At 33.4% G+C, this 26,853-nt stretch overlaps 1 long non-coding RNA gene across 5 annotated transcripts in view; it reads left to right on the top strand.

Moving 5' to 3' along the window:
* The first annotated feature begins 318 nt into the window (after window positions 1–318).
* Window positions 319–26,853, top strand: part of LOC123525647 (uncharacterized) — a 38,772-nt gene continuing 12,237 nt past the window's right edge. The window contains exons 1-2 of one of the 5 annotated variants that reach the window (XR_006681498.2): window positions 319–531; window positions 26,174–26,294. This is a non-coding gene — a long non-coding RNA (uncharacterized LOC123525647). Of the gene's footprint in view, window positions 623–14,289; window positions 14,462–17,059; window positions 17,219–20,112; window positions 20,305–26,173; window positions 26,295–26,853 lie in introns of those variants that run through there. The other 4 variants (XR_006681494.2, XR_006681495.2, XR_006681496.2 and 1 more) reach the window with 4 other exon arrangements.

Genomic DNA, 26,853 nt, shown 5'->3' with positions numbered 1-26,853 from the left:
ATGTAGAGTTACACCTGTCAATGTGTTATTGTGACCGTCAGAGCGTGTTTATATTTGTGTATGTGCATGAAGTCGTAACAGGTCGGTAACTTTGACATTCATTGTAAGATTTTTGAAAAGGATGGACGACGTGTCTCGTGCAGTACCACAACTACTGCATTATGACATGCCTGTCAATAATTGTAATGACAATATCAATAGCGGCAGTTGTACGCCGTGCTTTAAACGTCTATACAATGTTCTTATGGAACAGAGTAAGTTCTAACCTGTTCGTATATAATAGTTATCTGACAACAAAATATTGTTTCGAATGTACGCTAAATTTTGAAAAAGACCATTTTGTACTTTATGAGATGTGGGCAAAATAAACAATGGCGGGTTAGATCTTTTGTTCAGTGTATTTCTATCAGTTTGAACGACGGCAGTTGCAGTGATTATCCAGTTTCTTGATATTATGTTATTGTATTTCAGAGAAAATCACACACGCGAGAATAGACTCGTGATGGAATAGCGCGCGTTTGTGACGGAGAAGTATGCAAATAATTTGTTAACATTAATATCTTGATTATGTTATGTTTAGTAAAAATGTTCTTATGTTACAAAAGTTGGATATTCAAAACAGGTATGGCATTTATTTATAAACATCATTATATAATTAGCTATTGGATTGTTTGAAATTGTTTGAAGTATTGAAAAAAGTGTAGACGTTTGCGTCAGCCTGCTAGCTTTAAAAACGGTATGATATTGTTCAATCAACTTTCTGGTCTACTTGCTTCTAATGCTAACCTTCTTGCCATGACACTAAAAAGAATGTCCACACATTGTTAATATAATAAATTAGCATTTGAGGAACTCCAATCAAGAAGATTATTATTCGGACCCTTTCCTGAAACATTTCTTGACTGCTGTGTGGAGTATTATATAATGGATACGATATATTACATATAGTGATATAGCAATGTGCTTTCAATGGAAGCATACCTGTATGAAGTTTGCAAAAATCTACTTCAGATTTTGATGTCATTTTGTGGAACAGAAAAAGTTCTACATGGTAGATTTTATTGATACTTTTCAAAGGTGTAAATTTTAGTATTTACCTAATTTTCCATAGAGGCCTACACTGAAAATTGATCAAATGGCCAGTACTTTCAAATCGGTCTGACAAAACTCAAGAATACCGCCCTATATACTTTATTTGCTAAATTTCCTTTGGATGGTTTAATAAAATTCTACATTGTAGAAAAATATTTGTTTGTTCGATGACCTTAACTGTTCTAATGTGACTGATAGCTCAACAAACACTACATTTAAGGATACTTTAAGAAACTTTATACCGGTATACAGAAACAGCTCCTAACATCAAATTGGCTATGGCTTAATGCTTCTTTCCCCCATAATGTCCTTCCTCAAAAATTGCCAGCAAGTTAATAGAAATGAAATTTTTAGGAAAAACTCTATGCATCGCTCAACGATAGTCATTAAATTGGAAGGGAAGTGGACTGTCATTCTTAATTGAATCATTGTAGAATGTTTCCAAGAAATATGTGGATGACAACAATTATATCTGCTCCAACTCAGCATATATACTTTTTAAACGATGACTGAATCTGAGGAATGTCTGTCTTGAATTAGACACGACGATAATGATGATGATCATGGAAACTGTATGGAGGTAATAATAAAAACTACGACTGTTTGGGAAACATTTACAAAAAGAACATATAAGTATATAAGTAAAGTAGAGAAGAAATTTTGTTTTTAGAGTGACGTTTTAATCTCTTATTAGAGCAATTATTACAAATGTTTAGATTTAATGTTGGATGTACATTTTGTATGTGAATTAAGATCGTATCTGCCGTTGTCCAATGATGCTAATACATCGTAGTCAATAGTTTAAATTTCCTGAATGAAATACAGCTGTGAAAATGTATTAGACTGTAGATTAATGATATTTACATAGTGTACATGTCTATGTCTTGTACTAGCGTATATGAAAACTTGCGACCATGTAGGATTTTTCTCTTCGAGAATGACTTCATTCATGTGTGAAAATGGTCTAAACATAGGAATAAAAGCTACAAAACTTTCATTTGTAAAACAATTCAATTTCCGCATTCAAAGTAAGTCTTGTTATGCTTAAGATGTTCAAGGTTTGTTTCGTCCATGACGGAAAAGGCAGGTTGAAAGAGTTTGATATACATCAGCCAGATTTAAAGTTTAGAAGTTGTAATACTAAAACATGTCGTCTCTCTTCAATTTTCTGTGTAAGTTTTGCAAACACTCCTCTCGGGCCCCTTCAATTGACATTCCGATGCACATTGTATGTGACAAACGTGCCCTTCGATTATTTGAAAGGTTTCGGCCTACACGGTCCCCTTAAACAACAATCGACCATTTGAACACAATATACCGTCTGAAATTTCAAACGTACACTTTTTCGAAGACATTTGAACTAGTGACATTTTACTGTCAGCTTAAACTCATGGGAAATAGTTATAAATGATTTTCCTAATGAATTATAGAATACAGTAAAACAATATTCTGCATTAATTCATTTTAAGTGGAGTCCATTGAGATGCAAACTAGCAAATTGTAAATGAAACAATTATGATACACAGTCTATTACTAAGTAACTAAATTTGCTTTTTAACATTGAAAGTTAAGCACTGAAAAATTAACTATTCTTCCGACATGACAAATGCCAATGCATTCATGTAACTTAAATTGTAAAAGTGTTCCAAATAGCATGAATGGTAAAGAACATTGCGCATTATCATACAACCAAAAACTAAAATCTCAGGGTAGATTTCCCGGAAGCATAGAGTACCCCAAACACAGCCAGAGAGCCATGTATCGCAAAGTAGGCTCGCAACAAAAAGAAATTGTATTGAAAGATATAAAGCTGACATATATGTGATCGTTTGATTACAGAGATATGGCTCTTTCGAAGTCTTTATAAGGACAGGTTGAATGGCAATAATGTATGTCAAACCGCAATTTATATCTCATGCCAAAAAGCATTAAATTCGATAAACCAAGACAAACCGTTCCATTAATACTTAAAGCAAGTATTTGGCTTTTTAATAACAATTATTAAGTAAAAGGAATTTTACAAATATAACAAGTTTAATTTAGCTATAGCTTTTGTGGGCCATATATGTATTTATCTTGCCTCCTACAAGTTTTTTGCATTTCTATTGGTCAATAGACGTCACGTGGAGACAGGATATATTCCATATCCTGCTAGTATATTTCAGATATGAATTTTGATTAAAACAAAATGGCTGCCACACTGCTGGCTTAATTGAATCAAGCCAGATTATTTGTTAGCTCCAGTGATAGTATCGTTTCCAAGAGTAAAATTAGTGTTTTCTTGCCGATTTCATTCTACTTAAGTTGAGGCTCATGAAGTTTGACAAAAGTTAGCCGTAAAAGCGGAATAACTCTGTATGGAATACACGGACGTTGAAATCTTGTTTTGGAAGTTAAGTAGTTAAATCACCGTCAAATAAAGGAATTGACATATTTGTTGCTCAGCAGTTCGTTGTAGGATCATTTAATCTACGTGCAAGATAAATGAATTAATAGGAAACGGGATGAAAGCCGAAGTATCCAGACATTTATGACATCGTGATATCCGGTAACCTTTCGGAGGGATGGAACAAGAAAAGTTTTTTAGTGTTTCTAATCTAAACCAGTTCATAACCTGTGTAAATGAGCTTTTGTGTTTTGTGATTTAACCAAAACACAGGTCATTGTGCATTTTATGGCTGGTGTAAAGCAACTAGTGATGACCAAACAAATGATTTGTAGGATTCCAGTCTGCACTGTAAGTAGCTTTGTTAATTTACAAAATGTGTTGATTACTGTATAGCATTTAAGTAGAGGGTAGCCGGCAAGATAAAATCGTTACACTGCTTGTTGGTTACAGGATACGGGATATACGCTTCGCTCTCGCCTGATATGGATTTCCTCGACAGCGTGTATCCCGTATCCTGTCACCAACAAGCAGTGTAACTAATAGTACGCTTCAAGATTGGTTACTGATATAAATTTACGCGGTTGATTCAACATTACATGGGATATTGTACCTTAGGCCTTAGAATTTTTTTGCAGTGTAGGTTCAGACATTTTACAATACAGGAATCTAATCCATTGTTTAATTGGAATTCTTGTGCATAGTTTGCCCATAGTACCAAACAAATATAATGTAACGCTTTATCATTAATGAATCAAATTCGGATGGTTACCTTGCACATTAAAAACGTACGTCATAATGCTAGTGTTGTAACAAGAAAACGTCTGTTGTCATTTAACGACAACTGTTCTGAGTGGTTGTGAAACTTACACACTGGCGAAAGTCACATACGCGACATTGGTTTTTTTCACAGAGTTGAAATAATTTCTTATAGCAATGTAAAATGTAATTCTACCACTAGTGTTTTCCTTTCATACACTCAAAATATTTGAATCTTCCCTTCCAATTCACATACCTCTGTTCAAAACGTTCTAAATTGGTGTGTATCATTTAGGGTGTGAGTTCATTTGTTTTGCAACTATTCTACAAGAAATACAAAAGCTAACATATGTGAAAATGTCATTTATTTTTCCAAATGACGATAACTAAATAGGACAATTATAATCCTTCTAAATTGACTAGATTAGCAATTACAGCAAAATTATTTACCATTCAAAATTGTTAATCGGTTGCTAAAAACATAGGTGGGCTACATAATCCGCCCGGTTGCTAAAACATAGGTGGGCTACATAATCCGCCCCATGCACATCATTAATCGCTATTAAACAGATGATATTATTTCTAGGTGCACAATGAATCAAGCAATAGTAATTGTCAATAGTTAAACTTGATAAATTTATGAACAGTTTCGAACAGTACTGATACGGGAGGTGGATGGGGACTGATGGTGGCAATTTGATAATAAATAATTTCTTGACCCGCACGTGTCCACAGAAAGATGGCGACTGATAGACAAAGAATCTTCCAGCAGGGGTTATCTCAGATTAACCTTAGATAAAATTATCAGGGGTCGACTCAAATAGTTTTATCTGCGCTAAATAACATTTAAATCTTCCTTTCCAATTCACATACCTCTGTTCAAAACGTTCTAAATTGGTGTGTATCATTTAGGGTGTGAGTTCATTTGTTTTGCAACTATTCTACAAGAAATACAAAAGCTAACATATGTGAAAATGTCATTTATTTTTCCAAATGACGATAACTAAATAGGACAATTATAATCCTTCTAAATTGACTAGATTAGCAATTACAGCAAAATTATTTACCATTCAAAATTGTTAATCGGTTGCTAAAACAATTTTAAAGCTATCGTTTTCATACTGAAACAGACAGAAAAATAGTTTTGAATTTTTGCGACTGAAGCTTGAACTTTGTTAAAAATATCGTGTCATGTGTAAATGTGTAATAATTCATATATATTTCTTAGTATATTCGTACGTTTTATACCGTTTTACTCACGACTAAAAGAGCATAAGTGCTAAAATAATTCATATATAACCAGATTGTTTTCTAATTGTCAGTATCAGGAGTTATCTAACCGTATTAAAAATACAAAACAGCACAGCTGCTGAGGGATATAATTTTACAGATGTAAAACCTATTTCTTTTTGTAACTGGTTGTCTATATTGTTATATGACATTATATAAACGATATCGCCATCTTATAGGTCAACTAATCCCATAACAACCTCCAGGCCTTTACCTAAAACATCCTAAACAGACGAAATGAAAATTGTTCTAAATCATACCGGTACATTTTCAGAAAATGTCATATTTGATAATCGATATGGTATTAAGCTGCGAACTTGTCAAGATTGTTATTGACTTTATGTGCTTCATTTCAATGGTATCTAATCAATAGCAAAATGTTGCACCTTCCCAATCTTATTGGAAATATTTGCTCTTCATTTGTAGTACTTCAAACACTTTCAAAATATTTGTTGAAATCATTTGATATTTGAATAAGTGTCTATTGAATACCAGCAATAACATCACAAGTAGATTTATGGCTCTTGTACAACGTTATCATTTCTGAAATCAATATTTCATATCTTTAGTCTTTTGGCCCATAGTTAAAGAAAAGATAATTAACTTCTATTGCATTAAAACTAAAAAATGTCACGTGTCGCTAGTTCGTGATACAAACGAACTTGTTTCCGTATTTTTGGAAAATTTACGTCTATTTGCTGTTCGTAATCGATCAAAATGAAGGAAAATTATCTGACTTGATGATATTGTAACGTGTGGAAAGTATTGTATAATGGCCTCTGAACGAAATGACAGATTTATTTAGTTAGTTAGAGCTTAATAACAAAACACTTTTGACTTATCCCTAAAGGTTGACAGGAAATCTAGTTCTGGGTTCAAAGAAGAGACGCGGTCTTAACCACAGCGCGGTCAAACTCATTAAACAAGAGGCTATGGGGTCTATCATCAAAATACACGGTAACTCAAGGAAACGTTTAGACTACAGAGTTCTTGTTTTTCTAGAGAAAACTTGCTTTGGATGACAAAGACTATTATCTTTTCATAAATGTTTGTTCCAAGAAGAACAATGTTTCCATAACCCATATCAGGGTGTGGATTACGCTCCATCAATATGTTAAACAAGTTCGTCATTGAGGCTTGGTGGGGGTAAGAGTGAGGTTGGATGCGCACCATAAACCGGTTTAAGCTCCCCAGTGGTGTTTTTGCCACTGACTGTTCCAAGGCGGTGCCCCACTGTGTTCCTTTGTTTGTTCGTTTTGTCCTCATGTGTTGGCTTTGTATGTGTGTGCACGCGCGCGCGCGTGTGTGTGTGTGTGCGCGCGTTTGTGTTTGTGGTGTGCACGTTTGCGTGCTGCGGGTTTCGTTTTGGGGAGGCTGCGTTTTTGGTGCGTTGCATTCCCTGTTTGATACTTGTCTTTGTTTTTTTTAAACAGAGGTATGAGATAGTCTAGCTTGTGACTCACTCATCGGGTATCATTGCATTCATGTACTTGTGGTAAACGTTCGTTACTGATACTTGAATCCAAGGATGAAAAGGCGTCCTATGACATAGTAGATAAAGCATTCGCTCCGTATTACCTTTCAGACCTATATATGGTACCCGATTCTGATTTACTGTTTATCCGATACATTCAGATTGTTTCCTAGTTCTTTGCCTTTCACTCACATGTGTATTTTTTGTGTTTTATTCCACTTGTTGCGGTGTCGACCGGATCATTTTTAAATGTTTTATTTAATGACGGTAATTGACAAGGTGTATTACTATAAAGCAAATTGAATCAATTTTTGTAGGGTAAAATCACAATGGCGCTGCGTTATCTGATTCGTAAGGATACAAAATGTAATTTAACCTGGCAAACAATACTTTAATATTTCTAAAACCTTTCTAAGTACTACTTGTTTCCTTTACAAACTGATTACAATGCATCAATATTAAAAGAAATAAAAGAAGATACATCTCTCATCGGCTATAAAGGACAGCTGCTGTTGTTGTCTGATCCCCGGATATTATCCGTCTCAATTTTAGAGAAAGTCACACAGACGACATCATTCTTTCTGAGCTTAATCACTTCGATGGAACAGCGCGTGCTTATGACGCCAAATATTAAATATGGAATTGAAATACTTTATCATGTAATGTTATTTTTTTCTTATTTTTCAAAATTGGATACTCAATAAAGGTAATGCATACATTTATTAAAATTATGATAACTTTGATATATTTAGTGTTAGTGTATTAATATTAGGTAATTTAACATTGTTCTGTACAATACGGAGATATATTTGGACGAGTACCCAGCTGAGAAAACCATATTGGACGAGCCGCTAGCTGGATACGATATATTCTATATCTATTTTATCTTACTATAATAATAGTTTAAATTAAAAATGTTTCACTGAATATTGTATTCCTGCCTTTTCTAGTTTTTCCCAGCTTGGTATGAGTGCAAATATATATTATACAGAACAATGTTAGACCTTAAATAACCTTTTTATTCTATATTTATTTCACTTTATATGTAATATACGTAATTCATTGAAGTTGTTTTTTCTGCGTATCATCATTAAAAAAAGTATATGGTGCAACCTCCCTACAACAGCCATTTGGCGATTTGGGTGGTAATAATACTTGGCTGAGATCATATGTCCACAAACTTTGTCAGCAAGTTTGGTGAAGATCGGATGAAAACTGTTCGACTTAAAAGGGCGGAGAAGGCTAAATTTCCCGTTTTTTCGAGTAATTCAAGGACTATAATCAAAGAGTGCCTGGTACAATTTGGCTGGTTATCGAAATTGGCCGAGATGTAATGCCCACAAACATTGTCAGCAAGTTTGGTGAAGATCCGACGAAAACTGAATTATAGAGCAGACATGTTTTGGATGCTGACCGCCCGTCCGCTTCCATTCATAATCTTCTCCATTTTGTTTCTTAACCGTTAAATAAAAACTGCTGAGGTAGATATTCAGACAGTCAGGGCTGATACCAATTTCTAGGTTTCGTCCGGAACGGCTTCTTTTAGCGACTTTTCAAATATTCCAACATCTGATGATCCTTTTTACTGTATTTTTAAGTTTTTGATTATTAACGAAGGTTTTAATATCTAAATCAGATAGCATTATTATCCCTTGAATCGTTTTTGTGTTTTGTAAACAATAAAAAACTCAAATTAAATCCAGATTTCAAGTCGCATAGTCAAACTCTGTACATAGAGCGCCTACTTCATCCGATTTACATTCGGAACATTTTCACGCGTTTCGGGCTTTATCGTATGTTTAACATGGGACTGTTGAACCGTCCAAATACAGAAAATACAGGATTTTTTGTACGCGCGTGCGTCTAAATACAGAAAATACAGGATTTTTGTACGCGCGTGCGTCCAAATACAGAAAATACAGGATTTTTGTACGCACGTGCATCCAAATACCGTAATATATTGCACGATCACGTGTTGCAAATGAACGTTCGCGATTGGATAGATAAAATAGGTATAGAATAATAAATAGAAATGAAGGAGCACGTTTACAGACACTATGCACTGTTGATTTGTTAACGTATTTCATATAGACCTTATTTTATATCCCTGCGACTCGAAGCCATTTTTCCCCAATTTCAGTCATTATCCAGCAAATTGATAGATATTTGTGCAAGAATAGTTACTAACTAACAAGTCCACTGAACGTTCAAGTCATAGGCATTTAAAGTAGAAAATGACGCTGATAAATAAGGTCATTTATGATAAAACGCATTAATAATAGTGTGTTTATTCAAACATTAAAAATGCTGCTGACTTTGAAAAAAGATTAAGGTACCATCAATCTGTTTTCTGATTAAGATTACAGTTGTATCAAAACTAGTAAAATTTATATACTTTTTATTCTAATGTCAGTGTGTTTGAAGGAAGTGAAAGGATTGACAAAGAGTATTTGTATTGCAACGATCAATACATGCAATCGCGTATGCAAACAAAAGGAGAAACGTAAATATATGTGATGACGCAACACATGTCAAACAATTATAGACGAGTACACTCGTAAATGCAAATGAAAATAGCATTATTTTAAATTTCTGCTGTGTTCTGTTTGCAAATTAGCAAATTGTATGTCAAGAATCTATTGTTTATTCCTATGATGCTATGTATTTGCTCTTGTCTTACGTTAATTGTTCTGTCTTACAGATATAATAGTATATAAAATCCTTATGGTACCAAAGCAAATGTTATTTAGTTGCACGATGTACTAATAAAAACATATCTTTTTATTTTTTATTTCTTACTCGTAACAATTTCAACAGTTTCTGAAAATTCGGTACATTTTGACACATAAATCTTGTGACAGAGCATTAAACTGTTATTCAATGGTTTCTAAGAACATATAAAATCGTAAAGGAAAGTTGAAGTATTTTCTTAGATTTCATGGATAATACCACCCGGAATTAGGTTTATACGAACATTAGATCAGATATGAAAATAAAATTTATAAGATCCTTTGGAAGGACAGAATACAACCAAGCAAAATAACAGCAGACCAGAAGATGTAACAATACTGAGTTTAGTATGAGTAGTCTTTTTGTACGGCCACTACATAGTACGTAAAGATTGCTGAGCGAAGAATATCTATAAAACATTTTCTTGATGCATAGAAATGATCGTCTACTCCTTATGATTGACTCAGTTCATAAGAGATGATGAAATGGGCGGCAACACGTGCCCCCTCCCCCACCCACCTCCATCAGCACTAATGCCGGTTAAAGACGAATTATCTAACAACACATACTAAATGTACACTCCATTATAAAAAGGCAGCAGGATATATGATCATACTAAGTCACAGTATGGAATAATATTATTTTCTTAGAATAACAATCACAAGTTCCTATATTTTATGTTGCCTTACTTCAATTAAGACCTGAAATGGTAAAAAAAAAAAAACAACAACATTAAACCACAATTGCTAGTGCTAATTATCCGGAAGCTAATTAGCTATAAAATGTGGTAAAACACAGTAATCCAGCACTAATTGGTAATACATTCAGGAATGTAATTACAATTCTATGTCATGTATGTGCAGCTGAAGACAATTTTGCGGTGGTCTTTAAAAATGACTTTATTAGTCCCCTACTGGTTGAAAACCAGTTTCGGGGACTATAGGAATGCGCTTTTCCGTCATTCCGTCCGTCCGTCCGTCTGTCTGTCCGTCTGTCCGTCCGTCCGTCCGCAATTTCGTGTCCGGTCCATAACTCTGTCATCCATGAAGGGATTTTAATATTACTTGGCACACATGTTCCCCATGATGAGACGATGTGTCATGCGCAAAACCCGGACCCCTAGCTCAAAGGTCAAGGTCACAATTGGAGGTCAAAGGTCAACAGGGCTTTTTTCCTGTCCGGTCCATAACTCTCCCATCCATGAAGGGATTTTAATATTACTTGGCACAAATGTTCCCCATGATGAGACGACGTGTCATGCGCAAAACCCGGACCCCTAGTTGAAAGGTCAAGGTCACAGTTGAAGGTCAAAGGTCAACAGGGTTTTTTTCCTGTCCGGTCCATAACTCTCCCATCCATGAAGGGATTTTAATATTACTCGGCACAAATGTTCCCCATGATGAGACGACATGTCATGCGCAAACCTAGACACCTGGCTTAAAGGTCAAGGTCACAATTTGAGGTCAAAGGTCAACAGGGCTTTTTTCCTGTCCGGTCCATAACTCTGCCGTTCATGAAGGGATTTTAATATTACTTGGCACAAATGTACCTCATAATAAGATGATGTGTCATGCACAGCTTTCAGATCCCTAGCTCAAAGGTAAAGGTCACACTTAGCAGTCAAATGTTAACATAGCATGAACAGGGTCTGTTTCGTGTCCAGTCCATAACTCTGACATTCATTAAGGGATTTTAATATTACTTGGCACAAATGTTCCCCATGATGAGACGACGTGTCGTGCGCAAATCCCGGACCCTTAGCTCAAAGGTCAAGGTCACAATTGGAGGTCAAAGGTCAATAAAAAAATTTTCCTGTCCGATCCAGAACTCTGTCATCCATCAAGGGATTACAATATCACTTGGCATAATTATTCCCCATGATGAGATGACATGTCATGCACAACACCCAGTACCCTAGCTTAAAGGTCAAGGTCACACTTTGAGATCAAAAGTCAGTAGGATTTTTTTCCTGTCCAGTCTAAAATTTTGTCATGCAAAACAGGATTTAGATATCAGTTGGCACAAATATTCCCCTGAATGAGATAACATGTTATGCGCAAAACCCAAGCCCAGGGTCTAATGTCAAGGTCACACTTAGAGACCAAAGGTCAGACACAAGAATGACTTTGTCTGGAGCATTTCTTCTTCATGCATGGAAGGATTTTGATGTAACTTGGCACAAATGTTCACCAACATAAGACGGATTGTCATGCGCAAAAACCAGGTCCCTAGGTCTAAGGTCAAGATTATATTTAGAGGGCAAAGGTCAAATTCAAGAATGACTTTGTCCGGAGCATTTCTTCTTCATGCATTGAGGAATTTTGATGTAACTTGGACCAAATGTTCACCACCATGAGGCACCATTGTTTTTAGAATTACGTACGTCCCTTTGTTTTACTATAAATAGATTTTATTGTAACTTTTTTATTATTGGCTGTAGAGAAAAATCGAGACCACTTTTCTGTGGTACAACATGCATGTTACATCCATTTTTTAGGTGTATTTTGACCTATCTCTACCTGGTAAAGAGTTTCTTGTGGACTTATATAGATTTTTTTTTTTTTTTTTTTTTTTTTTTTTTTTTGTTGGTACTATAAAAAAACTTATATGATAACTTTTTTATAATCGGCAAAAACATTTCAATATGAAAACAACTGTGGGTTTTATATATGCACATTTTAATCCAGGTGTGTTGTTATAACATATTGTATATAATAGTACAATATTGTTTATACGTCATTGACAGATATCAGTTCATGATGTTATACTGCAGTAGAGAAAATTAGGTGCCTTCCAGTAGGGGACTGTGTATTGCATGGCAATACTTCATTCACTTGTTCGTTTTGCCAGATGGTTTTAATATCGGAATAAAAATAAAAAAGCTATCAGTTTCCTTTGCAAAATAACTTGCAATAATCAAAGACATATTTGGTATGTGTCCAATAATCGAAGACTTATTTAATGCATGCTACTTTGTGTTCGATAATCCCACTAGGATTTACCTTAGTCAGCCAGTTTAATTATTGACGTAGGCCTAACACGTGTTGTGATTCAACCTTACCGAACATTAATTATCGGACGCATGAAAAATTATTTTATTAGTGTCTTTCAAATATCTTCGATTATCGAACACACACAGCGGTATGTATTATATATGTCTTCGATTATTGAAGACATATAGCAGTTTGTATTAAATAAGTCTTCGATTATTGGACACACATTTAGAAGATTGTAGCAAATATGTCTTCGATTATTGAACGCATATATACAGTAATGTATCAAATATGTCTTTGACTATTGAAAATATAAATAGTTAAAAACAAAGTTTGTACGATAATCAAATATATTTTGTGTTTATCATCGAACAAACGTAACATGAAAATAGTTATTTGTATGCCTAAACGCATATGTGTCCGATTATTGAACATAATATAAAAATCGAACATAGACACAAATCTAGTGCTATAAAAGCATTCAGATTTCAGACGTGTCCGTCTATAAAAAGAGGAGTGCAATGTGATTTGTTTATGTTTAAATACTGTTTATGATATACATTTATTCATAAAAAAAATGAGAAAAAAATCTTTGAAAATAAAATGTGTAAGAATAGATTGCTCCAAAAGAAACCTGATTACATATATTAACGATTACATCTATCCGTCACGCTTCAGTAATCCGGTTGTGACAGTAGAAAAACTTGGAAATTCACTCAATGTGCAGTTAGACACAGTTCTTCAGGTGACAAATAAGTTTTTGAGGCCCGCATAGAAATAAATGTTTCCCGCTATGAATAGTTTAAATAAAAGAATTTACTTTCCCATCTTAAAGATAAATGTAAAACAGATAAGAGAAAGTTATATTGTGGCCATCACTGTTTTTATGCAAAAGAATGCATTAACATTGAATTATAAGAAAGATACTTTGCTTTTGATTTTATAAATTGTGCTGTGGTTTTGTCACATGCCAATCAGTAAGTCCACTCGCATCAGGAAAAGAAGCAGGGATATAATTCGAATTATCATTAAATATTTACTGCATTTATCTATGAATACAACAAATACTGTACTTATTATACACTTGTCAATAATTGTAATGACAATAGCGGAAGTTGTACGTTTAAACCTGTTAGAATGTAAAGGTACTACAGAGTGTAGAAGTTTTGAACACATACTAGTTTAATGTTCCTATTTAACAAGTTTCATCCAGTTGCACACTTCACTATGCTTTCTCGAATCCATGAAGAGCATGGACAAATAAATTAAAAATGAACAGTTCTGTCACAATCACGCAGCGTTGTTTGATTCGATAGGACGAAAATATAAGCAACCTGACAAAAAGAACGAATACACTCATTTTATTTATTTACTTTTTTTTTGAGAACACAGTTTCTATATGTTAAAATATCTCTCGATAGATTTGCTGGCTATTGCAAACGTTTTTATGTACAGTCCTATTCGTTACAAACGGATTATTGACATGGAAATGTATAGAAGATATATATCTGGTCGTATTAACGGCAGCTGCTGTGATTGTCTGTTTTCCGGAATTTGTCCGAATGTATATTAATAGAGAAAGTCACACGAACGATATCGTTCTTTCAAAGCAGAATCAGTTTCGTGCAATAGCGCGCGCTCGTGACAGACGAATACGTAAAATATATAAATAACTTATGAAACGTGATTATTTGATTTTGAACACTTCTTCTTATACAACCTGGATACACAAAAAAGGTATGGCAAATATTTATTAGATAAATAGCAGCATTATGACTTTGAGCATTTATATGCGTGGCTGGTGATCCATGGGTGGGCCTACTTTGCGATGCATGGCTCTGTGACTGTGTTCTGGGTGCTCTGTGCTTCCGAGAAATCTACCCTTACCTTTCATCTTTTACTACCGAATTGTATGAAATAGTGCAAACAATGGTTTTTATAGACAAGTGAATGAAGCATGAAAAAAAACGTTCAATTTGAAAACAGTACATATTATTTTTATCAAAATATTTGTCATCGAATATTTTACCGGAACCGTTTTAAGAAATTTTGCGACTTCAAGAAATTCCGATCAAAGATAAACAAATATATAAGTTGAAATGAATATACTTCAGCTGAACAATATATAACAGTTCTTTCTCTGTATGACATAATCACATATAGAATCCCTGGAGTAGTAGACATATGCGCGATATTAACAAACTGACTGGGGTCTTTATGTGACTTGCATGCTCCACCTTTCGACTGTTAAATATAAAGTGATGGACTCCAGAAACACTGTATGGCGTTTATTAATGATGGTAATATTAAAGGCCAGGGTCTTGATTGTAATTTGTAATAGAAAATCGTTATTCTCTAGGTCATTCTAATGAGGTTAATTTATTTGGTAGCTTGTCCGATATTTGCTTTATCAAAAAGTGTTTATGAAATATTGTATGATGCCCAAATAAGTAACGAACAGGTCTCGTAATCAGTTTTTGAAACATTCGCTACTTCCTGATTTTATAATGGGAATATACATGTAGTAGATTTTGAAACATTCGCTACCTCTTGATTTTATAATGGGTATATACATGTAGTAGATTTTGAAACTGCCATTCCACTATTTCTGTAAACAATTATTCAGTAAAAAGAAAATGTAGCCAGGTACTCTCTAAGTTTCCATATGTAAATTCTTTCATCTTTAAGAAATAGATTTGTTAAAAGAAAGTTAAAACAAATTGCTTACACAATTATTTACTTGGTGAGGTGAAGTTCTTTTATAACAACATACATCCATAGATTGATTTAACGAAGAATTGCTTTAACTTTGTAATTGAGACTTCAGGTAGAAACTGCCGTTTTTAAATGAAGTTGTAAAACAGAAATTAGTACTTCTAATTTCCTACGTTTAATGAGAAAAGATTGCAATGAAAATGTATTAGAACAGGGTAGTCTATTGCACATTAGTGATATATTCAGGAAGGTAATTACAACATTTTAGCTTGGTCTTCCAATAATGACTTTATTTATAGTTCATAAAAATCTAAACGTAGCAAGGAAAATTACAAAAATACCGGCTCCATTTGTAAAACATGTGCAAGTCTTGCTGGTCTCTTTGACGAATATGACATTTTTCCATATATAATCCGATAGAAATATAGAACAAAATATGATTTAAAAGTAACTGTCAGCCAAATTATATATACAACACCTAACAATGGAATTGATGAGACCCATAGAATGAGCATGTTGATATTTAATTGGTAATTCAGCGTTCCTTAATAAATTGGAGAAATCTAACTCATTTACTGTTCAGCATTTAATAATCTAAACTGATGTTTTTAGAAATTCATGATGATTTGGCTAAGAGAAAATGATATGGTATGATACGGTCAATAGTCTCGTTCTTCGCGTTGATGAATACATAAAAGTCAATTGTAATATACTATAGCTGAATGTTTTCCTTCAAACATCAACATTGCACGTTGAAAATTGTCTTTGCTGACAGTTTGCATATTCATGCCATTGTAAGCTACAGCATTAAGTACATGGACTAGTGCAAAATGTCGTGCCGAGTACACGAGTATTAGAATAACTCTATAGCAGGTATCAATATTACTCTACATAAGGGACCGTTGAAAGGCAGTCAATTACAAAAGTTAGTCATGTTCAATGGCACCTTATACCCAAAAGTGCAATATTACACACACCATGACAACTCATGAATAACAGTCCATTTATATTTAATGAAGACATTTAATTTCAAATATAGTCATAAAGACAATGTAACAATGAAGCCATACGGACACGGCACCTGAAGCCTTGAGTGATAAATATTATCTTATATTGGTATGCAAGTTTAAATGAAATAGACTCCATGGCATATCTTTTTAAACATGATCCGTTATCTAGTTTTGATGCCTGTGTCAATCTGTTTAAGTAGGAAGTAATAACATTTCTTCTGTTTAATAAAAGAAACAGTTTTGGATGGTTATGTTGTTAACAATACTTTTCGGAAACTGTTTATTCACAAAAAGGCAATACACATTTTTGTAATTAAACAAGAACCTCTATAACTAATATTTTAATTTTGCCGAAAATTTCTTGAATTGTCCCGTATTTATTAGCGCCGGTCACTCTATTGTTACCGTAGACATAATACTCTGTGTTTAGTAATTGCTTGAAAAAATTAAAACAAAAACGTAATTCTAAATGTTAAAAATGTATGATAAAGAATATATAATATTCTCTACTGTATGAATTGATCACAAATAAGAAAGAAGGAAAGAATATGTCACATATCGTTAGAGGCATTGCTATGATTGTTTTGTTATCGATAAAACAGTGAAAGTCTCACACGGCGTATCGTTCTTCCTTTGAAGTACATTGAGTTTTCGTAAGCGATAGGATACGCATAATACTGAAAATTAAAAACAAATATGTGTAAACATGCTCTCAAAATCGTGTAAATTGGCTTACACGTACACACGGGATAGTGAATACATAAGACAGGTATGGACACCATTATGATTACTACGTTGACATATTATACGATGGTATGATGTAAATGCTATAAAATAAAGCACGGAGGGGCACCTGGGGTCTTCCTCCACTATTAAAGCTGGAAAGTCGCCATATGACCTGTCATGTGTCGGTGCGACGTTAAATCCAACAAAAAAAATGCTATAAATGTACTTTTAGATATAAAAGATCAATACATTTTGTCCTTAGTACCCAGTCACTTTTTACGACAAATTAAGTCATGCTTTAACATTTCTATAATAAATGTAAATGTCACGCATGCCGTTGTACTTATTTATGAACATATATACATGTTACATTGATAGTCCTATTGACTGCTTGTTCGTGAACATTATACATGTCATATTGATAATTCTATTGACTGCTTGCTTGTGATCGTTTAGACATGGCCTATTGATAATCCTATTGACTGCTTGTTCGTGAACATTATACATGTCATATTGATAATCCTATTGACTACTTGTTCGTGAGCATTTATACATGTCATATTGATAAATCTGTTGACTACTTGTTCGTTAAAATTTATGCATGTCACATTGACAATCCTATTGACTACTTGTTCGTGAACATTTAAATATGTCATATTGATAAATCTGTTGATGTAAATGCCATAAAATAAAGCACGGAGGGGCACCTTGGGTCTTCCTCCACTATTAAAGCTGGAAAGTCGCCATATGACCTATCATGTGTCGGTGCGACGTTAAATCCAACAACAAAAATGCTATAAATGTACTTTTAGGTATAAAAGATCAATACATTTTGTCCTTAGTACCCAGTCACTTTTTACGACAAGTTAATTCATGCTTTAACATTTCTGTGATAAATGTAAATGTCACGCATGCCGTTGTACTTATTTATGAACATATATACATTGGTAGTCCTATTGACTGCTTGTTCGTGAACATTATACATGTCACATTGATAATTCTATTGTCTGCTTGCTTGTGATCGTTTAGACATGGCCTATTGATAATCCTATTGACTGCTTGTTCGTGAACATTATACATGTCATATTGATAATCCTATTGACTACTTGTTCGTGAGCATTTATACATGTCATATTGATAAATCTGTTGACTACTTGTTCGTTAAAATTTATACATGTCACATTGATAATCCTATTGACTACTTGTTCGTGAACTTTTAAATATGTCATATTGATAAATCTGTTGATGTAAATGCCATAAAATAAAGCACGGAGGGGCACCTTGGGTCTTCCTCCACTATTAAAGCTGGAAAGTCGCCATATGACCTATCATGTGTCGGTGCGACGTTAAATCCAACAACAAAAATGCTATAAATGTACTTTTAGGTATAAAAGATCAATACATTTTGTCCTTAGTACCCAGTCACTTTTTACGACAAGTTAATTCATGCTTTAACATTTCTGTGATAAATGTAAATGTCACGCATGCCGTTGTACTTATTTATGAACATATATACATTGGTAGTCCTATTGACTGCTTGTTCGTGAACATTATACATGTCACATTGATAATTCTATTGTCTGCTTGCTTGTGATCGTTTAGACATGGCCTATTGATAATCCTATTGACTGCTTGTTCGTGAACATTATACATGTCATATTGATAATCCTATTGACTACTTGTTCGTGAGCATTTATACATGTCATATTGATAAATCTGTTGACTACTTGTTCGTTAAAATTTATACATGTCACATTGATAATCCTATTGACTACTTGTTCGTGAACATTTAAACATGTCATATTGATAAATCTGTTGACTACTTGTTCGTTAAAATTTATAAATGTCATATTAATACTCCTATTGACTACTTGTTCGTGAACATTTAAACATGTCATATTGATAATCCTATTGACTGTTTGTTCGTGAACATTTATACATGGCATTTTGATAATCCTATTGACTACTTGTTCGTGAACATTTAAACATGTCATATTGATAATCCTATTGACTACTTGTTCGTGAACATTTATACATGGCATTTTGATAATCCTATTGACTACTTGTTCGTGAACATTTAAACATGTCATATTGATAATCCTATTGACTACTTGTTCGTGAACATTTATACATGTCATATTGATACTCCTATTGACTACTTGTTCGTGAACATTTAAACATGTCATATTGATAATCGTATTGACTATTTGTTCGTGAACATTTATACATGTCATATTGATAAATCTGTTGACTACTTGTTCGTTAAAATTTATACATGTCACATTGATAATCCTATTGACTACTTGTTCGTGAACATTTAAACATGTCATATTGATAATCCTACTGACTGCTTGTTCGTTAAAATTTATACATGTCATATTGATACTCCTATTGACTACTTGTTCGTGAACATTTATACATGGCATTTTGATAATCCTATTGACTGTTTGTTCGTGAACATTTATACATGGCATTTTGATAATCCTATTGACTGCTTGTTCGTGAACATTTATACATGTCATATTGATAAATCTGTTGACTACTTGTTCGTTAAAATTTATACATGTCACATTGATAATCCTATTGACTACTTGTTCGTGATAATTTATACATGTCATTTTGATAATCTTATTGACTGTTTGTTCGTGAACATTTATACATATCATATTAATAATCCTATTGACTCATTGCAGGCAATGCAAATCATAAGTAACAGTTATAGTGAAAAAATAGGTCTGATAATTTGTAATTGATCTACCTTATTACGGAATCTACATGTATACAAGTGCTATTTGTCAAGTATTTAATGGTTTTATATAATGATTCTAGATATTTCATTGTACTGATACATGATCAATATCAGATGATATGTGATCCAATACACGCCCACCCTTTCTATTGTTACCGGAATACGTCTTATAAACAAGTCGATTCTTATCCGTGAGAGAAACTTAATAAGTCTTCTTTTATTACTTATCATAATAGCGCTTTAAGTTGTTTCCATATTCGTGAAATAAAATTGCACAGAACTAGTTGTTTTTGGAAGTAAATATGTTGGAACTGTTTTATATATGAAAGAAGTTTTAAGTATTTATGTTACTCAGTTTCATCTTGATAACGTATGGTGTGGTAAGTACGCAGTTTCGATTACTATACAATGAATTAGTTAGATAGCAATGTTGTTAAGATCTGACTTATAGCTATGGCAACTGACAGAAATTGTTAGAAATGAATAAAAAGTGTTGTTTTAATTTAGGTATAATATCGGTATGTTACTTAAATTGTCAATCATTTGATAGGGATTAACTTGTTCGAATATCATTTATTTTAAGGTGTAAGTAAGTCAAATACCTTTTTGGTCGACTGTTTCGAACGTACAGTATATAAATATTTAGTATCTGTATTTTAGAATTATTTATCACCCACAACAATAAAGAACATGTCAATGTTTAAAGTTAAATGCATACTCAATAGCTCCTTTTGCCAATTTACTTGTTTTAGTTCCAATATGATATTACTCAATAGGACAGGAAATAATATACATGTAGCTTTTTGTCACCCACACCGAAAAGTAGGACAGATTCATATTTGAAATTGTCATTTGCTAAATAAAATATGTAAATTTACATAGCAAGTAGTATATTGTATAATAAAAACTTTATATACACGCTGTAAACTAAAGCATCATTTCGATAAAAGCTATTACTTTTTCTGGTAAACGAAGCGAATTTTGATATTTTATGCGACGTTGTGTAATAGGATGACTCAGCAATAGTACTATATGTATATGTACGATATGGCCGCCGAGTTCGGCTTAAATATATCATTGATTCAAGATATATTAATAGGTGTGAATTTGTACCGTAAATTAGGTATCACCATTAAATATTTACTGCCTTTAACTTCATGTACTAGGTACTTCACTAATTAAACACCTGTTGGTAATTTGAATGACGATATTAATATAGTTGTAGAGAATGTTGGAATATGCGGGTCAGGAGTACAGTATTCTAATTCAAATATAGCATTAGTACGTTCAGTAACACAATTCACAAAAATACAGAACGTTGGTGGAATGGTGCGATTGGATTTTAAAGTACAAACTTAAAATAGGTAAAGATTCGGTAATATGCTCGCTTTATAATTATCTGATTTCATTTTTGATTTCTGAAATTTCTTATGCATATGCTTTGATAAACGTATCTTTTTTGTCCATGTTAATTGCACAAAAATGCACGCAACACCCGTACATACTACTTACTTGGTCTGTTACGTAACATTCGTACATTCATGTACTTACCTGTTCAGTTACTCAATATTCTCACTTTTATGCACTCACACAACAAACATACATGCATTGATGTACTTACTCGGTCAGTTACACAACATTCGCACATTCATATACTTACTTCGTCAGTTATAAAACATTTGTACATTCATGTACTCACATACTGAACATCCGTACACTCAGGTACTCACTCGGTCATGTACTCACTCTGTCACATACTCGACACCCGTACACTCATGTACTTACTCGGTCAGATACCCAACATCTGTACACTCATGTACACACTCGGTCACTTACTCGACATCCGTACATTTATATACTCACTTTGTCAGCTACACAACATTCTAACATTCATGTACTTACCAAACATTTGTACATGTACTCATATAAATACTTAGCTGCTGCCAGCCTTTCATACCTTGTTTGATACCTGATATTTTTATTCATAAAGTTAAATGGTATTTTTAATCTGAATAATTTGTATATTGTCTCTTGTAGTTCTTGTTAGAACGGTCATTTACAATTGTTTTAGGCTATATGTAAATTTCTATGCTTGTAAATGAATGAGACATAAATAAAATAAACTATATATACTTTATAGAGTTATCGAACAGGTCGGTACTGTTTCAGTTTAAAAAGGAATTGAATGTCAGTTGTGGAAAAAAATAATGTGATAATTATGATCGCTTACTTATGCTTCTTGCAGTTTACGTACATCTGACGCAATTGTTGGTATAAATAATGTTAATTTTTCCTTGGGCTTGAGCACCGTATAAGTGGAAGCCTTGACTTCACGTAGATGTAATAACTTTAATGTGTACATGTAAAGCTATAAATAGATAATGCACTGGCATTTAATATACTGGCATTTTGGCGGACAATCCAATTTGTTTCCCTTATGTACACTGCACCAAATGCCCTTTAAGGACAGACTTGTTATCTATAACTCCGTTCTTTTCGAAAATCTCCAAGCTAAAATAAGACAGTAAGTCGATATACAGCACTTTAAGGAAAATGTATTGCTTCAATTAACGATGATTATCTAATGAACCGGGGCGTGCATTGTCATTTGTCATTGAACTGGTTTCCAAGTCTGTAAAAGAAAATTGCCCAGACTTATCTAGTGTAGAACTGACGTAAATGGATGCTTTATCTGCCAAGATGATCCGTTATGTTTCACTGTAATTATTATTCTAGACTTTTGTATTTACTTTTGCGAAGTTAGAAAGTAACAGCTGTTGTTTGTGACTGATGATATGTTGTAAGTGTATTGGTGTAGGTTAAAACGTAGCGTTAGTAGATACGTTGTCTAACTCCGCGGAAACGTAGCAATACATTGGCCAACAATATTTTGTCGTATGTATACACAAACCATTGAACGGTAGAACTGTCTGTTATGATAACCAAGTCAATATCAATGTCATTGTCATGAACATTCCAATTTTCTCCATTGTGTACAATAACATCAGCATCGTTTCCTTCATTATTACCATCTCTAAGATCAACATCTTTAACATGATAATCAATTTCATCATTTAGCCATGGAAGGATTTTATACACCCCAAATACTTTTCTTACAGACAGCTATAATGGCAGAAATAAGCAGGAAGTGACAAGAGAGACAAATAAAATACTGCAGGGATCTCACTTATTTTGCTCTTGGAGAAAAAACAAATTTGTAGAAATTGATAAAATTTGTTATCAAAGGTATATTGTTTTACCTGAAGACGTAATACTAAATGAATTTAAGAGCAATTCTTGGTTTTATCTTTACAACCAGATGTCAGTTTAAGTGAAGTGTAGGATTGGTCAGTATTTATATCACATTACTTTCAGCACTGTTGTGCTCTAAGCCTTGGGTATAAACCAGTTTAAATTGTTACCGATATATTCAACACAGAGCGAAGTTTTAGGTGGAACCTTCTCCAGTGACATTACAATATATGAGCCGTGCCATGACAAAACCAACATAGTGGGTTTGCGACCAGCATGGATCCAGACCAGCCTGGTCAGGCTCCATGTTGTTCGCTTTTAAAGCCTATTGGAATTGGAGAAACTGTTAGCGAACATCATGGATCCTGACCAGACTGCGCGGATGCGCAGGCTGGTCTGGATCCATGCTGGTCGCAAAGCCACTATGTTGGTTTTCTCATGGCGCGGCTCAATTATGATGACGAAAGCAAAAGAAATTTAAAACAAGGTTGTTCCTAACTTAGACGTAACGTGTGCATTGTATGCATAACTATACAACTGACAGAGTCTGTTTGCACGTACAAATACAAATGCGAAGCCGAAAAATAATACAATTACTGCCAGAGTGTGTAAATCCGAGACAAGCTTTATGATGGGCCGGATAAAGTTTTCTGTCATTATTCTCCGCAGTGTAATAACAGAAGCAAAGCAACCCGATATGTTTGAAGCGATACGGTTGCTCCTGTTTCCCATTTACTATATTTTGTTTATTTATTTTTTTTTTGGAAATCTTGTTCTTGAATTCATGCATTTTTTTATGATATAAATTCAGTTCAATTTAATTCATTTAAAATAGTCAGTTCAAGGCAAAACCACAAATAATTCGCTTTTTTGATATTCGCTGAAAATTATTTCAGAACGAAGAGGCTTCCGTTCACTGACTGAAATTTATAGCTAATGGAGTATCTTATACAGTGGCTTTAATGGGTACATCAAATACAGTTTATAAATATTCTTACAAATATATTTTTGTATAATAAAAATAATACGAACATTGCATTCGTAAGGTAAAATCTGTCTAAATTATATTCTACTTTTTTAGAAAAAGCACATTTACATATGTCGTACTCTTAGCTATATAAGCGTGACATGAATAATTTTAGATAATGTTAAACTAACTGGCTATATATAATTTAATATCACTGGATTGCTCTAAAGTACTGAAAATGATGTCAGTAGGTGTTGTCATTTCTTTGAAATAAAGACAGAAATTTATCAGTATATCCGGCCTATATGATAAAAAGTTCTTTTTCAAAAACAAATATTAAAAAAACACAGTCCAAGATTCGTATACATACTCTGGATTCATTTTTTATTTCATCAAATTACTTGCTCGGTACCATTTTGAAGACAGCTTTACTGATATCATAAAATCTAACGAAGATCTTTTTGAAGCGAAGAATGCAATCAAGCAAAATAACTGCAGACTCATGCAACGTTAAAGAAAGTGCAACACACCTCATGCCCCCCTAGCACCGGCTTTACTCTTTTTCTCCAAATATAACAATTCGTGTTCCTCAGTTTAAGCCTTCGAACAATGATTTGTATTACTGTTGTTCATAGCTTTCGGTCTTACTTTATATACTTTTCACTTCGTGATGGAAGTAGTTACAATTCACAATATCGTCTTGTAAGGTATTAAATAGTTTGTTATCCTGCAAGTTTGACACATTCCCTGTTTACAAATTATTCCATCATTATGAGCATCATAGAACGTATCAAATATTCCGTCCGGTAGCTTATAATAATATAAGAATTTTATATAATACTCAAAAGCTGAAGTTTGATGGATCGTACTTAACGTAGAAAATGTGTTTCTATGGGAATAACCGAGAGCAGAATGGAATCGAGAAATTAGTGTTTTTGTTGTTTTATTTCGTATTTTAAATATTTTATTTTCGAATTCATGAGATATTGTACATTATATGACTATCATTATAATTGGTGACTTAAAGAAATTTTGATCCTTAATTACAAAGACTGAACTACAGATTGTTTAATACAATACGTACAGAATGACGTATTTAGCAAATACATGCGCTTTTCGAAATAATGAGCGTGCGCTGGGAAAGATTGATTTCTGGCAACATAAGGTTTTTCACCACTTCAGACCGTTTATTTAATTAGTTTTATTGATTCAACGACCATAACAATGATGTAGGTTAGTTGTATATGTAAATACTGGTATTGGTCGTCATGTAATGTAAATAAGTTTGAATAATGGTTCACGAAAATGCGTAGGAAACGGGCAATGGTAACTTAATGATGTTGTTTTCATAGCTTAAGTTAACAGGTTAATTTGTAGATAAAGTGTGCTAATTTGATGAAATTAACAACATAAAAAACACAAGTAAAAAGGATAGTCAAATACTACAAAAACAGCTGGCTGTGCAATACTCGCTTAACATAGGAATTATCTTTCCTTTGCAGTTAAATACCAACTTATTTTCCCTATATTTGTACTTTCAGTAAGTGTTGACTTTCAACTTTTCTCGATTCCATAATATCCTGAGAATGAAAATAAATTCGACAAATTAATTTTATATTTAATTCAAACTTATCACCAATTAAAACGAGAAAGACATGCTTATTCAGAAAAAAATTGAATTATATCTGTTTTGTTTCTCTTTTGTTTCCTGTTTAACTGAAATGATAACTAAGCAACGGCATGCAGTGATTGTAATCTTATATTATTTAGATAAATCAATGCATTGAATGCGACAGGCGCAGGGACGCAGGAAGATAACAGTTGTCATGACAACCAGTTTAAACCCGAATAAAATATGCGTAATACAATTAGCTTTTCATCCAAGACAATATGGCTGTTAAATATCTTATTGAGACACTCGTGTCATTAACAATTTAACATTAACAATTTTTAGACGTGTACATGTACACTTGTATCTTAGATAACACAACATAGTGACATATAGAAACGTTTATTCTCTCTTATTTTAGAAACGGTGAGCGGAAGCTGCTGAAGATGGAGTTTACCTGACCATTTTATACAGGATGCTTACCAGACGACAATCTTATATCTGTATAGTCATACTTATAATGATATCTCGAAATACAACAGGTAAGTATTACATTTAATTTGTATCAGTTCAGCTCAGGTATTCAAAGAAAAGTTAGTTTTATGGCATTCACTAGGCAGTTGAACTAAATACGAAATTAAAGTGGGCACTACCTATTTTAGATATATACGTTACAGTAGTTAACTGCAACAAAGTGAACAGCTAAATCTGATTAAAGTATCATATTCTGAGGAATAGTATGTGAGCCGAGAATAATGATCTTGGGTAATTTACATTTGTATGTTTGAAGAAAAGACAACTCTAAAACTTAAGTGATTAGGTCCTATTAGACATTTACGGATTAAGTCTACGTGGACTGTGGACACCTAAGGCGATAAATTTTTCAAGGGGACCGTCTCAACATAGTTTATTTATATTATGCGCGATGTGAAAAAAGAGTTTATAACGGCAATAGGGTTTGAGTTATTATATCATCACTATGCGGTAGGTGATATGAAATTTAGATGTGCCTGTTTTTAGCTCGACTTTTCAAAGAAAAAGTAGAGCTATTGTATTCGCTCCGGCGTCGGCGTCGGCATCTCCGTTGGTTAAAATGTTTGA

The sequence above is a fragment of the Mercenaria mercenaria genome, chromosome 1 (assembly GCF_021730395.1).
Source record: "Mercenaria mercenaria strain notata chromosome 1, MADL_Memer_1, whole genome shotgun sequence".
NCBI classification, from domain to species: domain Eukaryota; kingdom Metazoa; phylum Mollusca; class Bivalvia; order Venerida; family Veneridae; genus Mercenaria; species Mercenaria mercenaria.
Note: the sequence above shows the minus strand (reverse complement) of the source record. Positions and strands in the feature narration are given on the sequence as shown.